Source organism: Lipotes vexillifer, unplaced genomic scaffold, assembly GCF_000442215.2.
Source record: "Lipotes vexillifer unplaced genomic scaffold, Lipotes_vexillifer_v1.1 scaffold233, whole genome shotgun sequence".
Taxonomy (NCBI): Eukaryota; Metazoa; Chordata; class Mammalia; order Artiodactyla; family Lipotidae; genus Lipotes; species Lipotes vexillifer.
The window spans coordinates 352,357-368,694 of NW_006790915.1; the positions used below are offsets into that span (position 1 = coordinate 352,357).

The following is a 16,338-nucleotide window of genomic DNA, read 5'->3' on the forward strand; positions in this document are numbered from 1 at the left end:
GGAAAGAGTCTCAAAGGAAAGTAGGCAGTCAAGTTGGCTGTGGCCAGGAAGGGGTTGGTGGTTTTGTTTAGAAAGTAATTTTCAAAAAAAGCTCATATAGGGACTTTCCTGGTGGTCCAGTGGGTAGGGCTCTGCCCTCCCAATGCAGGGGGCCTGGGTTCAATCCCTGGTCAGGGAACTAGATCCCACATGCATACTGCAACCAAGAAGTCTGCATGCCGCAACTAAGAGCCTCCATGCTGCAACTAAAGATCCCGCACGCTGCAAGGAAGATCCCACATGTCGCAGTGAAAACCTAGTACAGTCAAAATAAATAAATAAATATTTTTAAAAAAGGGCTCATATAGAGGACTAAGTGGAATAGAGTGAAGAAGAAAATGGAAGATAAAAAGTCAAATGACATTTTTGTGTGTGTGGGAAAGCCTGAAAAAGAGTAAGAAAGCTGGGCTGAAGTTTAAAGATTATGAAAAGTTGGGCTATTCATTTTTTTAAACTAAGAAACTTAGGTAGGTTTACAAATAGGTTGTTGAAGGTGCAGAAAGGCTAAGAGAAATGGAAAATGGGGGGATTTAGCTTGCCTCTAGGATGGAGAAGGTCTCAGAAGAGTCTGGAGTAATGTGATTAAGAGCACAAGAGAGAACAGGGAGGAATACAAAAAAATTGTGAGGTAGAAGGGAGAAAATCAAACAAGTTCATACTGAATAGGGTTTTCTTAGTTAACTTGAGGCCAGGTTACCAATTAAAAGTAAGAAATCAATATGAGATGAATTAAATAGGAGTTAAATTTAAAGTGGATAGCATGAATTAAATTTAAAACATGAATATAGTGTCCCTTAACTGTGAAAAACTAGTTAGACATTTTGGGAAAAGATAGCAGGCTGAATATATTTAACCTCCACTCCTTCTCAGTGCTATATTTAAATGATAGAAAAATGTATAGAGAAAAAGAAAATTGGAGACAGATCAATAGCAACAAAACTTTGGAAGCTAAAAAGTAGACAGATGCCTGGTAACTGATTAGCCAACCTGACAGTTCTTAAGCTGCCACTACGGAGTGTTGAGAAGTACCTGATTTAAAATGCAGTGATCTGAAAGTGATCAGGAAATGTCACCTCTGGAAGTGAGGATGGAGGTGTGGCTAAAACAGGAGGATTGTTTGAAAGATTGTTTAAGTAGCTGAATATGTGCAACACTGATCCATATCCCTTCTCTACGTAGTCCACATAATAGATGACTTCCCAATCCATCCTGGCAGAAAACTATAGATTTATTTTCTGGAAAGGGCAAAATAGAGGGTATCTAGATGGAGGAATCCTACATTGATGGTAGGTCATCCTGCAAAAATCATGGGAATTAAATGAAAGTTACATAATAAAGGCTGAGATCTATCCCTCCCCCTCCCCCTTCTTATCCCCAAGGGTTCCAAAACAGACAAACAGGCTTATGTCCTCTAGGCAGGGGAGCAGAATCATATAAAATGATACTTTTCTAGAATATCTAACCAAAGACAAAAGACTAAAGATATTGATATTGGGGTTCCTCAACAAGACATCCCAATCAGATCACTTTTTATTTAAGGCCATAGTTTACAAGACATATCCACGAAGAGCTTCTAGTCAGCATTTAATGTCTTACTTGTAAATATAAGCAAACAACCAAGGATCACCAGACATTTATGGAAAGCAACCTATATGAACAGATAAACTATGCAGAGAGAGGAAAAAAACTAGAAGAGATTACATTTATAAAACAAGAACAGGATGCTACAAAAAAGGGAAGAGTTGTGGGGGTGGGGTGGGGGAGTACTCTTGAAGAGTAAAAATATAGTAGCAGAAATTTAAAATGCACTGGTTACTAAGCTAAGAAAATCTTCCAGGAAGTAGATGGAAAAAAATACAGAAAATATAAAATATAAGAAAATTATAGAACCAGGCCATGAGGGCAATATATGAAAAATAAAAGTTCCAGAAAACAATACAGAAAAAAAGGAAATAATAAAAAAATTAAGGATATTTTATAGAACTTAAAGCTGTAAGTTTCCAAAATGGAAACTGTAAAATGCCCACTGAAGATCCTTCACAATGGATGAAAATGGACCCAGAGCGAGGCCCATCATCATGAAATTTTAGAACACTGGGAACAAACAAACGATTCTCTAAGCTTCCAGAGAGGGGAAGGATAGATTTCACGAACAAAACAAAATAAAAAATTTGAATTGCATTGGATATCTCAACATCAATACTGAAAATTTTGAGAGAAAGTGATTTCTAACTAACAATTTATGTTCAGCCAAATTAAAAATCAGATATAAAAGTAGAACAAAGGCATTTTCAAATATGCAGGGGTTTCAAACAATTTACCTCCAATATACGCTTTCTTGGGAGGCTACTAGAGAATGTGGTCCAGCCAAACAATGGAGTAAACAAATAAAGAAAGTAATATATATGTAAAAAAAAGAGGTAATTCAGCACACAGGAGAAATTTAAAAAAAAACCCTGGATGAGAGCTCTGCAACAGATCCAAAGAGCAATGGTCCAGGCTGCAGCTGATCAAATGCTGCAGGGAAAATTTGTTTAAGAAGATAAAATTAATGCAATTCTAATGTTTAAAGGTACTGAGAGAAGACTGAACGACTAAGGTAAAGTTTGAGGATGAATCAGTGAAAATGAGTTGTAAAAGAAAAAAGAAAATATCCATAGTATATTACATGGTTCATCTGTAAATATAAACATGGTTCTAATAATGTACATGGTGAATAGTGATCAAGCCAAAATTAGTATACATTTCTATAAAATTAGTAAAACTGTATCTCTTCAACTCTTTCTATTGATAGATTGATCTGTCAATTTATCAATCTACCTACCTCCCTACCTATCACTTTGTTAGAAGAATGGGAATAGGGGAAAGGTCTGGGTGTGAGGGTGGGGCTGGGAGGTGAAAGAGCTAAAATTTTATCTTCCATATTGGGAAGCCAATAGATGACAGCTAAAATTACAAAGCAAGCAGTAATACACACCAAGAAGCAAGATAAACACATTGCTGAGGGATTTGAAGTAAATCCCCAAAAAATCAGCTAAAAGAAAAGAAAGTGGTTGCCTCTGGGGAATAAGTTTAGGGGACCATTATTTTTTGAAATGTCTATTTCTTCTCGTTAAATTATGATCATATGTAGTTTTGATAATAACTAAAAAAATTTTAAAACGGGGCCATTTTGAAATGGAAAAATACCTATTTAAAATTCATGCATATGACTATGAAGTCACAAGATTGATTCTGCAAGCTAAATTTTGTATGTCTAAGTTTTCTAAACAATAAAGATTCACACAATGAGACTGGAGGCTGTTAAGAACTTTAGCCTTGGACTTCAGTGCCTCAGAAAGTGGAAATGAGGCCCTCTCAAAACAAGGAGCTATAAATTCCAGATATGTTGCCATGGTAACTGAACCACTTTAATAAACTGCATGTTTGCCTAAAGAGCTATATTTACTGTGATAAGCCTTTCAAAAAGTACATATCAAGTTGGAGTATTTTTAAGGTGCATTCATTTACCAGCCACTGCAGACTTACAAACTCTATAATCACTGTACCCCTAGTCTCAGATGCATTCCCCACCTCTTCACAAGCAAGCTGTTTCTGCCAGTCTCCTCCACTAACATCAACCCTCCTCAGTACAACCAGACACTGCTCATGCCAAGGCTCAAGCCCCCACTCCCTATTCCTTCCAATCACAGGTTCAGAAAGGCTTATGGTTACTATTAACATAAAGTTCAATTATATAAAGTTCAATGGCCTAAACAGTCTCTCGGGACTAACCTGTTAACTTAACCATCATTGTGACATTGCTTCCTAGGGGAGAATGTGTTGGGAGACCCAAAACATCTACTTAACAAAGGAACTTCGGGATTCTCTTAGGTTCTTAGGGTGGGGACTGCACAGGTTTGCATTTTAAAATTAACTATACATGCATTTCCCCTGTTCTGATTCTATTCTAAATAAAACAGTCACTGCATTGTCATATTTTATGGTATCTGAGCAGAAATTTGCTTTTAAAGTATCTTAAGTGCATATTATATAGGAATGGCAGGTTCTGTTAATGGTCAGCATTTTGATTATACTGGTTCAGGTTTTGTAGAAGCTGCCATGTTCACAATTCCATCTTATTTTACTGAAATTGGTCTGTTAGTACTGTGTCTGTGAGTCAAAGTTCTAATTTAAATAATTAATGAAGACTACACACTTCATCTCATTTAAAGAAATGCAGAAATAAAGAGAATATGTTGTACAATTTATTTCTAAATTTTTTTTTCAGTGAATAGGGGTACATAATATTTTGAAGTAAAAGTAGTTAAAGAAAAACCTACATTGCATTAAAGACCTGATGAAAGGTACTTTAAGTTGTCAGCCTTTAATCGTAAAATAAGACAGAGGAAGAGTGAAAAAAGAAAACAACAGCCAACTGGAGCTGTGACAAAGACTTCTCCTTGACCGAACTTCAGTTACGCTTCTCTGAGCCCTGTTTTTGACTAGGCCTCAACTTTGGCCTTCTGTCTTGCCCTTGCCAGGCCCAGTCTTCACAAGAATCCTGCTAAGTCAGTTTATCAAGAATGCTCCCACACTTGACACCTGATCGACTCTTGGTATCTGATCAAGTTCCTCATCCCCAATTTTGAAAGCTAATTCCTTCGCCTTCTTTTAGCAAGAAACCTGCTTTGGCCTTGGTTTCAATCTGACAAGTGCAGACAACCCCGCTGCAAGGAGCTCTAGAAACACCGGTTATCCAAGTAGGAGAGTGAGCGACCAAAGAAACCATAACTGATTTAATAAGCCATTCATAGTTTCACTGTACCAGCCTGCGTACTTAGACGTGCATAGTTTAATCTTCCAGACAAGCACATGCTGCTGGCAGGAGCAACCAGTTTAGCAAGAATCCCCCTACCCTTGATGTCTCCTCTTAGTAATTTTCCATCCACCAACCTCTTCATCCTGCTTGTTGGCTATAAATCCCCACCTCTCCCTGTGTTCAGCGATGAGTGATCTCTCTCCTCAACTGCAGTAGAGTTGACTCCAAGTCTTCCTTACTTTTTTAACAAGGATCAGAAAAGAAGCTTCTCCTTAAGTTTTGAAGTCCTCAGGCCCCAGACTAAACGGCAGTTCTGTTTAGATACCTGGTGGGCCCATACTTTAAGGACAACTCTTTAAGCCCTTATTAGTCAACAAGAGGTGAATTGTGATAGGTCTAAGCAAGCCTAGCACTTTCATTCCCCCTCCAAGTGATTCTGACTAGTAAGAAACATGGGAAGTTTGCTGGAGGCTTCCAAAAAATCCTGACAAAAGGGACATTATGGAAAGCTCTTCCTTGCTTTGGACATATGGCCTGCACTTGATACCAGGAATTGCAGTGGTCACCCTGAGGCTACTATGGAGGCTGTTGATGAAAGCATTGAATAGCCTTTAGTATATTCAGAGTTGTACATCCTTCACCACAATTTCAGAATATCTTCATTACCCCGAACAAAATCTTTCATCTCTTAGCAATCACCCCACACCCACTGCGGGTCCCTGGATCACCCCTAGCTCTAGGCAAACACTAATCTACTTTCTGTATCTATGGACTGGACTATTTTGTTTTTTTAATATATTTATTTATTTATTTTTGGCTGCGTTGGGTCTTCATTGCTGCCCGTGGGCTTTTCTCTAGTTGTGGCGAGCGGGGGCTACTCTTCGTTGTGGTGCGCAGGCTTCTCATTGCAGTGGCTTCTCTTGTTGCGGAGCACAGGCTCTAGGCGCGTGGGTTTCAGCAGTTGTGGAACATGGGCTCAGCAGTTGTGGCTTGCAGGCTCTAGAGCACAGGCTCAGCAGTTATGGCGCACGGGCTTAGCTGCTCTGCAGCATGTGGGATCTTCCCGGACCAGGGCTTGAACCCATGTCCCCTGCACTGGCAGGCAGACTCTCAACCACTGCGCCACCAGGGAAGCCCGACTGGACTATTTTGACATTTAATATAAGTGGAATCACATAATATGTGGTCTTGTGTGACTGGCTTCTTTATTAGCATAATGTTTTAATCCACGTTGTAGCATTTTTCAGTGTTTAATTTCTTTTTTTTATTGCCAAATAACATTCCATTGTGTGGACATACCACATTTTATTTGTCCATTTATCAGTTGATATCCTCTCTGCCTCTTTTATTTTTATAATTTATTTACTTTATTGGGTCTTTGTTGCTGCACGCGGGCTTCCTCTAGCTGCAGCAAGCAGGGGTTACTCTTTGTCGCGGTGCGTGTGGTTCTCATTGTGGTGGCTTATCTTGTTGTGGAGCATGGGCTCTAGGCACATGGGCTTCAGTAGTTGTGGCTAGTGGGCTGTAGAGCTCAGGCTCAGTAGTTGTGGCACACAGGTTTAGTTGCTTTGCAGCAGGTGGGATCTTCCCGGACCAGGGATCGAACCCGTGTCCCCTGCATTGGCAGATGGATTCTTTTTTTTTTTTTTTTTTTTTTTTTTTCAGGCGGACTCTCAACCACTGCGCCACCAGGGAGGCCCGGCAGATGGATTCTTAACCACTGCACCACCAGGGAAGTCCCACCTCTCTTGTTTTTATTCACTTACCTATTTCACCTTATAGTGTTTCTTACTAATTTATTTGTGATAACTTACTTTTTATCCTTTAAAATGATCTTAAATGAGGAAAGGAAAGTAACAAGTAAAAGAGAACATGCATTGCTTATTCACCTCCCTACTTGCCCTGCAGACCATCACAAAGAAAGGCTAGCAATTTGTCTTCTGCTATCCCTTTCCCCCTGCCAATGGTTCTTAATTTAGAAACCATTCCATCAACCTGAAAAAATATTTTCAAATCTGGTAGAAGACAGCCTTCAGGGGAAAATGGTCATTCCATACTCTATCAGTGTTCTGGACATTTTTACAGAGCCCCATGCCAAAATTTCCCCATAGAAAATTTCCAAAAATAGCTTGGGTGAACTATTAGAAGCATGATTTTCTTATCTCTAGGCATGCTTATGAATCCATCTGTAAATAGAAATATAACACTTCTAATACACCTAATCTTTTGACACTGGCCCAGTTTTGCAAGCAGCCCATTTTACACTGAGAAACAGAAGGGCTATGATACTGTACGTAAGAAGAGAGTAACCCCAATTTAATACCTTAGCCAACACAATTTTACAAAAGAAACTGAGATCCTAAACCTTTCCATAGAACTTTTTGGAACAAGATATAATAAAGCAATTGTTCTACCTAATCATTCTATCTAATCTATTTATCTGGCAAGGATGGATGAGAGAGAACATTTCCATGAATAACCTACTCCATTGGGTTAACCAAATTTAGACAAAGTTAGAAAGTAAAGGCAATAGTATTAGGAACTTAACTTTCTTCATAAAGGTTGATTTCATGTGAATTTGATCATAAAAGTCATTGATCAAAAGAGCTAATCTAATTCTTTAAAAACCGAATCAATTTTGAGAAACATTCTCAATTTCTTTCTAAATTCCATCCATCGATCATGTCAATAAGGTTATCAACTTTGTGCAACTAAAGTTAAGCATGAATAAATCTTCCTTGGGTGTTTAAAATGATAACATACAGAATGTATAGACTTCTAAATTCTATATCTTCTTTCTCCATGCCTGTACAGGGATGCTAAAAAAATCACTAATAGGGAAACAGGAGTCACCATAAACGCATGGTCACTGACAAATATTAAATATTCTGCCATCCTAGTGGAATGATGGGTAAGTGCACGTACTCTGTAGCCAAACTGTCTATGTTCAAATCCTGCCTCCGTCATTTACAATCTAAGAGTCCCTGAGCAAGTCACTTAAACTCTGTGCCTTGTTTCGCCAACGTATAAAAGGGGATAAAAATTACTTACTACCTTTAGAGTGGTAAGAATTAAATGAGTTAGTGCATAAAATATGCTTGGAACAGTTGGCACGTGGTAACACTGTAAAAGTGTTAGCTCTTATTATTACTATATTCCTCCAGTAAACTGCAAAAACAATTTCAACCTTTGCCACTTTCTTCAAAATCAGAACCTATGCCTCTTAGCTCTCAAACTTCCCACTGCCCAGAGAAAACAGAACTCATCATGTGAGAATTCTGTTACCTTTCCTTACTTTTACTCATCGTCACTTCCTTTCCTTTTGTACAAGAGAGGTATTTCTTCTCTTCTCTAAGGCAAATCCCTCCACCTGTGATCCAGACTTAACCATTCCTGCCATCCCCAAAACCTAAACCACTCTTCCTTCTCAAGTGGATATTCCACATCTTTACTAAAGCCTTCCTCCATTCCACATAGCCACGTAGCTAACATACCATCTCCTTCCTGCTCTAAAATGATAATATCATTGCTTTATTTGCCCTTTATTATTACTGACCATCTCCTTACTAATAAGCAGGGGCCTACAGTGCCCGGTTCAGAGCCAGACACCCTTTCCTAAACAAAACAATTGGCTCAGGAAGAGGCACCCTAGTCTCATGACATCCTAGTCCCTGTATGGCAGGAACATTGCAGTGACCTCATTATACCTCACTCCATATTATAAGTAGGATTCTACCTGTTTAAGCGGCTGAGGCAACACAGCAAACAGAAAATGTGCTTTGTGTTTAAAGCAATTTGCCTGTGCAAAGTTTTTAAGGCACTAAGAAATGCTGCCATCCCCACAGTGACAGGAAATTTAAAATTATGGGTTGACTTAATCACTTTCATAGAAAAATAACTGGCATTTCTCTTAAAATGGTTTTCTCTAAAAATGAGACACTGTTACAAAGTACCAGAAAATAACCGAGAGTTCACATACGACTTACATCTGTTTTTTTCTAGGAGAGTATTAGGCTGATCCTAAATCTAAAGAATCTGTTCAAGACTTGTGGTTGCCAAGAGGAAGGGAGGGGATGGGGGAAGGATGGATTGGGAGTTTTGGACTAGCAGATGTAAACTATTATTGTAGAATGGATAAACAACAAGTTCCTACTGTGTAGCACAGGAAACTATATTCAATATTCTGTGACAAACCATAATGGAAAAGAATATAAAAAAGAATGTATACATATATAACTGAATCATTGTGCTGTACAGCAGAAATGAAAACAACATTGTCAATCAACCATACTTCAATTAAAATAAAAGAATCTGTTCATTTTCATCGATTATATTCTCAACAAATATTACAGAGAAATAAAAATAATGTTATAGAGAAAGAAAAGTAGTTATAATTATCTGAGATCCTTCAGTAACTGACTTTGTACTAGTAACATTTATTATTTTACGGTCTTTTCCTCTGTTTAGTGTTTATCATTATCATTTACTGCTTACCATTATCATTATTCAATTTCTTATTAAGAAATATCTGAAAAAGAGATCTCAATAATGTAAAAACAAACATACTTAAAACTTATACAGCCTCTATCCCCCAAAGAAGTACAAGTACTTAATCTCAAAAGGCAGAACAGGATAAATGTTTATACAGCACATGGATGACATGTCAACACCATTATCTAGTACCACACTGTATACATGAAAAATTATCATATTAATATGACCTAATTTGCTGACATGACCTAATTTGAAACACTGGTACTGTATTCCCATCTGCCTAAGACATTGCAGGATATAAGAAAAAGAGAAAAGATGAGAGCAGACAAAAGAACCTATCCTGGAGATCTATAAAACTACGATAGATGGAGACCCATTTGTCTGGAAGACTTTATGCATAACTCTGCCTGGAGTAAAGTAAGAGCGGATGACTCACAGAGGTCCTTTCTAGCCCATTGCTCCCTAACACAATGAATGGACAGTGTTACAACAGTGATATAGATGGATGTGGGAAGTACTTGCTTCCTCAGAAGATCTGACAAGAACAAGATTTTACACTTTACATGTTATTTATTATGAAGTTATAGCCTTTAAAAATTAAATATCACAAATCATGAAGAGTTCATTTTACTTTAGGTAGTAATTAAGTATATGCCTCTAAAATTGCATATCCTGGGGAATTCCCTGGCGGTCCAGTGGTTAGGACTCCCTGCTTTCACTGCTGAGGGCCCGGGTTTGATCCCTGCTCAGGCAACTAAGATCCCACAAGCCTCGTGGCGTGGCCAAATAAATAAATAAAATAAAATAAAATAGCATATCCTATAAGTATACTCACACAAAGGCATTTACTTGAAAACTCAATTTCTTTAAATGTTCCTTCTTACCCTCATCATGATTTTCAAATTTATATAAACTATCATTAGATAGTTCTAATTATCCTTAAATTTCTCGACTTAATTGTTCAAGTGATTCAATAAAAAGAAAAGCATTTCCGATATGACGCTGCAGAGTACAAAACAAATCTTCTATTACCTCATAGCTCGAGCCTTGTGAATTTGGCACAGGTCATACTGAATGGGGAACTACGCACAAAAGGTATCTCCTGTTTTTCCCCGTCTCCGTGAATGGCAGAAACATCAACCCAGTTGGCCAAGCAAAAAAATCTAGTAGACTTTTACACTCTTCTCCATATTCAGTCAAACACCAATGTCTCAATATATTTTGAATTATTCTTTCTTCCCAGTTAAGATGTGGTACAGCCACTACCCTTGGTTCAGATCACCTAGGTGACCAGTGCAGCATCCCAACTGGATTCCCTGCCTACAGGCTTATTCCTCCCAATGCATTCTCCACACACAGGCATACCTTGGAGATACTGCAGATTCAGTTCCAGACCACAGAAATAAAGCAAATATTACAAGAAAGTGAGTCACATGAATTTTTTGGTTTCCCAGTGTGTTCGAAAGTTATGTTTAAACTATGCTGTAGTCTATGAAGTGTGCAATAGCATTATGTCTAAAAGAATGATGTACATATCTTAATTTAAAAATACTTTATTGCTAAAAGATGCTAACCATCTGGGCCTTCAGCGTGTCATGATCTTTTTGCTGGTGGAGCATCTTGCCTAGATGTTGATGGCTGCTGACTGATCAGGGTGATGGTTGCTGAAGGTTGGGGTGGCTGTAGCAGTACCTTAAAATAACACTGAAGTTTGCTGCATTAACCGACTCTTCCTTTCACAAACAATTTCCTTGTAGCCTGCCATGCTGTTTGATAGCATTCTACCACAGCAGAAGTTCTTTCAAAACTGGAATCAATCCTCCCAAACTCTGCCGTTGCTTTATCAACTAAATTTATGTCATATGCTAAATCCTTTGTCATTTCAACAAACTTCACCAGGAATAGATTTCATCTCAAGAAACCACTTTCTTTGCTCATCCATGGAAGCAACCCCTTTTCACTAAAGTTTTACCATGAGATTGCAGCAATTCAGTCACATCTTGAGGCTCCACTTTTAATTCTAGTTCTCTTGCTATTTTCCACCGCATCTGCAGTTACTTCCTCCACTGAAGTCTTGAACCCCTCAAAGTCATCCTGGAGGGTTGGACTCCAACTTCCTTCGAACTCCTGTTAATGTTGATATTTTGACCTCTTCCCATGAATCACAAATGTTCTTAATGGCATCTAGAATGGTGAATCCTTTCCAGAAGGTTTTCAATTTACTTTGCCCAGATATAAATGAGGAATCACTATTTATGGCAGCTACAGCCTTATGAAATATATTTCTTAAAGAATAAGTGTTGAAAGTTGAAATTGTTCCATGATCCATGGGGCTACAGAATAGATATTGTGTTAGCAGGCATGAAAACATGAATCTCAATTTATGTCTCCATCAGACCAGGTACATTGTCAATGAGCAGTAGTGTTTTGAAAGAAATCTTTTCTGAGCACTGTTCTCAACAGTGGGCTTAAAATATTCAGTAAACCATGTTGTAAACAGATGTGCTGTCAACCAGGTTTTCTCATTCCATCTATACAGCACAGGCAAAGTAGATTTAGCAAAATTCTTAAGGGCCCTAGGATTTTCAGAATGGTAAATGAGCACTTGCTTCAACTTAGAGTCACCAACTGCACTACCTCCTATCAGGAGAATCAGCCTGTCTTTTGAAGCTTTGAACCTAGACACTGACTTCTCTCTAGCTATAGAAGTCCTAGATGGCATCTTTTTCCAGTAGAAGGCTGTTTCATCTACACTGAAAATCTGTTGTTTAGTGTAGCCACCTTCATTAATTATCTTAGCTAGAGCTTCTGGATAACTTGCTACAGCTCCTACATCAGCACTTGCTGCTTCACCTTGTACTTTTATGTTACAGAGATGACTTCTTTCCTTAAACCTCATGAACCAACCTCTGCTACCTTCAAACTACATAAGTCTCCTACATATGAACAAGTTCCATTCTGAGAGCATGTCTGTAAGTCCAGCAAAGTTAGCCTAGGTACCCAACTAACACAATTGGCTATATACTGCTGCTTTTACGCTTGCTTCTGGACATCCTGGGCTGGAAATAAAGATACTGTACTGCTGTACTCTATAGAGGACTGTACAGTAAAGTACAGAAAAGCACAACCACTTGTAGAGGATGCATGCACATGATAATGTATGCCAGACTGTGAACTAACTTACGTGACTGGACACACGAACACATGATCGCATCTCTGAAAGTTCGCAACTTGAAGGTTCGTATGTAGGGGACTTACTGTATTCTTCTGTAGCTTCCTCACCTCTCTCAGCCTTCAAAGAATTGATGAGAGTTAGGGCCTTGCTCTGGATTAGGCTTTGGCTTGAGGGAATGTTGTGGCTGGTTTGATTTCCTATCCAGACCACTAAAATTTTCTCCATATCATCGGTAAGACAGTTTTCCTTTCTTACCATTTGTGTGTTCACTGGAGTTATATACATATAATTAATACATATTTATGTATGTGTTTATGTATGTATATACACACATAATAATATATAATAATTAATGTCTATTAATATATATATATGTGCATTTATTTATTTATTTGGCTGCACTGGGTCTTAGTTGCGGCACGCAGGATCTCCATTGCAGCACGCAGGATCTTCATTGCGGAACGCAGGATCTTCATTGCGGCATGCAGGATGTAGTTTCCTGACCAGGAATTGAACCGAGGCCACCTGCATTAGGAGCGAGGAGTCTTAACCACTGGACCACCAGGGAAGTCCCTGGGGTAACACTTTTAAATTCCTTCAAGAATTTTTCCTTTTCAGTCACAACCTGGCTAACTGTTTGATGCAAGAGGCCTAGCTTTCAGCCTATCTCAGTTTTCAACATGCCTTCCTCACTAAGCTTAATCATTCTTATCTTTTAATTTAAAGTGAGAGACATGTAACTCTTCCTTTCACTCGAACACTTAAAGGCCATTGTATGGTTATTAATTGACCTAATTTCAATATTGCTGTGTCTCAGCAAATAGTGAGGCCCGAGGAGAAGGAGAGAGATGGGGGAATGGCTGGCTGGCGAGCAGTCAGAACACACACATTTATTGGTTAACTTCACTGTCTTATATGCGCACTGTTCAAGGCACCCCAAAACAATTACAATATCAACATCAAAGATGAATGATCACAGATCACCATAACAAATATAATAATAATGACAAAGTTTGAAAGCGAGAATTGCCAAAACGTGACCCAGGGACACGAGTTAGCGAATGCTGTTGGAAAAATAATGCCAATGAGACTTGCTGGATGCAGGGCTGCCACAAACCCTCAGTGTGTAAAAAAAATATGCGATCTGCAAAGTGCAATAAAGTGAGGCTCAACAAAATGAGGCATGCCTGTAGCTACAGTTCTTTTTCTAAAGCGCAAATCTGATCATTTTATTCTACTCCACAATATCTGATTGCTCAGAACCCTTAGGATAAATTACACACTGTGAACTGTGACCTTCATGATGTGGTACTGCTCTCTGTGGTCTCCAACCTAGTCTCTCTCAGAATTCCTCTCTGACATACTAGGCTTTTGCCATGACCTACTTTTTGTTCCCTAAATATACCATTCCTGGTTAATCTTTGTGAGTTTGCACAAATGATTCATGTGCTGAAATACATTCCATCAGCTCCATCCCATTCCCATTTCACTCCCCTCCACTTCGGTTTGCTAAATCTTAACTTGTTCATTCCTTGGAACATTTTTCCTGAATCCCCAAGACTTGGCCAAGTATCTTCTCCCAGAATATTCCAAAATATTCTGTTTTTTAAGCCCTAAATATGCTCTATTGTAGTTGAACATTTACTTTTACTGTCTTCCCCAACAGACTCCAAGTTCCTTGAGAGGTAGGAACTACATAGTTCCTACTACATAGTTTTCCACAGTGTAGAGGTAAACTACACCATGTCTTGTTCACCATGCCTCTCTAGTACCAAGCATAATCCTTGCCACATAGTAAGCACTCAATAAATGTCTGTTGAATTAGGAAAACATTTAGCCAAAGAAAGGAAGCTTCAACTGTTAGTATGCACACAACATAGTAACCAATTTATAATCTGTGGTATTTCAGAAGTTCATTTACAAAGAGGTTTGGGAGAACTCTGAAACACATTTTCACATGGAAACAATATTAAATGTAATAACCAGATACCTCCCCTCAAAGTTACCTACATCTATAATGTAGGAAGTCGGGGTAGCCTTCTGCTACCAATAATCTCTGGGAATATATTCCAATCTGGGACAACTGACTTTTCATCTCCTTTCTTTTTCTTCAAGGATCCTAGGAATTAGGTGCAACTTCCTATTGACTATCAACACTTCTGACTTCCAACTAGGGTTTCTTACGCAGGCAGGAAATTATCTAAAAGGTTCTCATATATATTCTTTTCCTTTAAGCAGCATTCTATACTGAGTACTAAGTACAAAGAAAGCTAAGTGAGCAAGCAAGCAAACAAAAAACAAGATAGTTATTAACTCTAAGAAAAACAATAGTTGTCAAAGAAATGTAATTATAGCTCAACTGTGAAATGTTTAACAGTCATTATACTGTAAACAATGAACACTGATAAAACCAAAAATTATGATATGGGAAAATGGAACGGGGGAATGTATTGCAAATATTTTCTTCCAATCTATATTTTGCATTAGCATTTTCACAGCAGTGTCTTTCATACACAATAATTTTAAACACCATAAATTTTAAAGTTTTGAGTCCCACTTGTTTTTCCTTTAAAGTATGTGCTTTCTGGATCCTATCTAAAAAAAATGTTCCTACCCAAAGGATGGGATATTTTAAAATATGTATGCTACTAAAACTTTTATAAATTATCTTTTATAGTTGAGTCTATGATTCAGTTCAAGTTAATTTTTATGTATGGTGTGAAATAACGATCAAGGCTCTCTTTTTTTTTTTCTTATGGATATCTAATTGTCCTAGTACCATTTGTTGAAAAGACTATCATTTCCCTCTTGCGTTATCTTGTCCCCTTTCCTAAGATCAGTTGACAATCAATATGTATGGCTATTTCTGATCTCTCTTTTCTGGTTCATTAAATGTCTATTCTTATGCCAATATCACAAAGTTTTATCACTGTAACTTTATAGTAAGTATTTATATTATGTGGTGTGAGTCTCCCAACGTCATTCAGAATTATTCTGGCTACAGTAAGTCCTTTGTATTGCTTTATAAATTTTACATTCAGTTTATCAATTTCAATAAAAAAGACTAGAGGGATTTTGATTAACACTGTATTGAGTATATAAATTAATTTACAAAGGACAGGCCTCTTAACAATATCAAATCTTCTGATTCATGAACACGATCTAACTTGTCATTTAAGTTTGCTTTACATTCTCTAAACAATGTTTCATAGTTTTCACTGAATATATTTTTTGCTGAATTTATTCCAAAATTAGCTCATGTTTACTGATGCTATTATAAATTGTATTTTACAAATTTCAATTTCCAATTTTTCATTGCTAGTATATGGAACTACAAATGATTTTTGTATCTTGAACATGAATCCTGTGACTTGATAAATTCAATCATTAGTTCTAGTGTTCTTTGATTTTCTATGTAGACAATCATGTTGTCCTTTTCAATGTGCATACCTTTTATTCCTTTTTCTAGGCTATTGCACAGTTATGAAAACAATGTTGAAGTAAACAGTGATGAACTGAAGTGAGAGCAGACTTTCTTATTTTGTTCCTGATCTTAGGGAATAGCATTCAGTCTTTGAGCATTAACTATGATATTAGTTGTAAGTTTTTCAAAAATGCCTTTTACTGGGATGAGGAAGTCCCTTTCTACTCCTAGTCTGCTGAGATGTTTTATCATGAATGGATGTGGAATTCTATCAAATGTTTTTATTGGGATAATCGAATGGTTTTCCATTTTTACTTTGTTAATGTGGTGAAATACCGTGATTAATTAATCCAATGTTATACAAACATTGCATTGCTGGTATAAATACTTTTTAACATACTGGTG

General features: G+C 37.6%; 1 protein-coding gene across 1 annotated transcript in view; it reads right to left on the reverse strand.

Annotated features, from left to right (window-relative positions):
• ZRANB3 (zinc finger RANBP2-type containing 3) overlaps positions 1-16,338 on the reverse strand; it is a 233,468-nt gene that overhangs the window by 53,270 nt on the left and 163,860 nt on the right. The window lies entirely within an intron of this gene.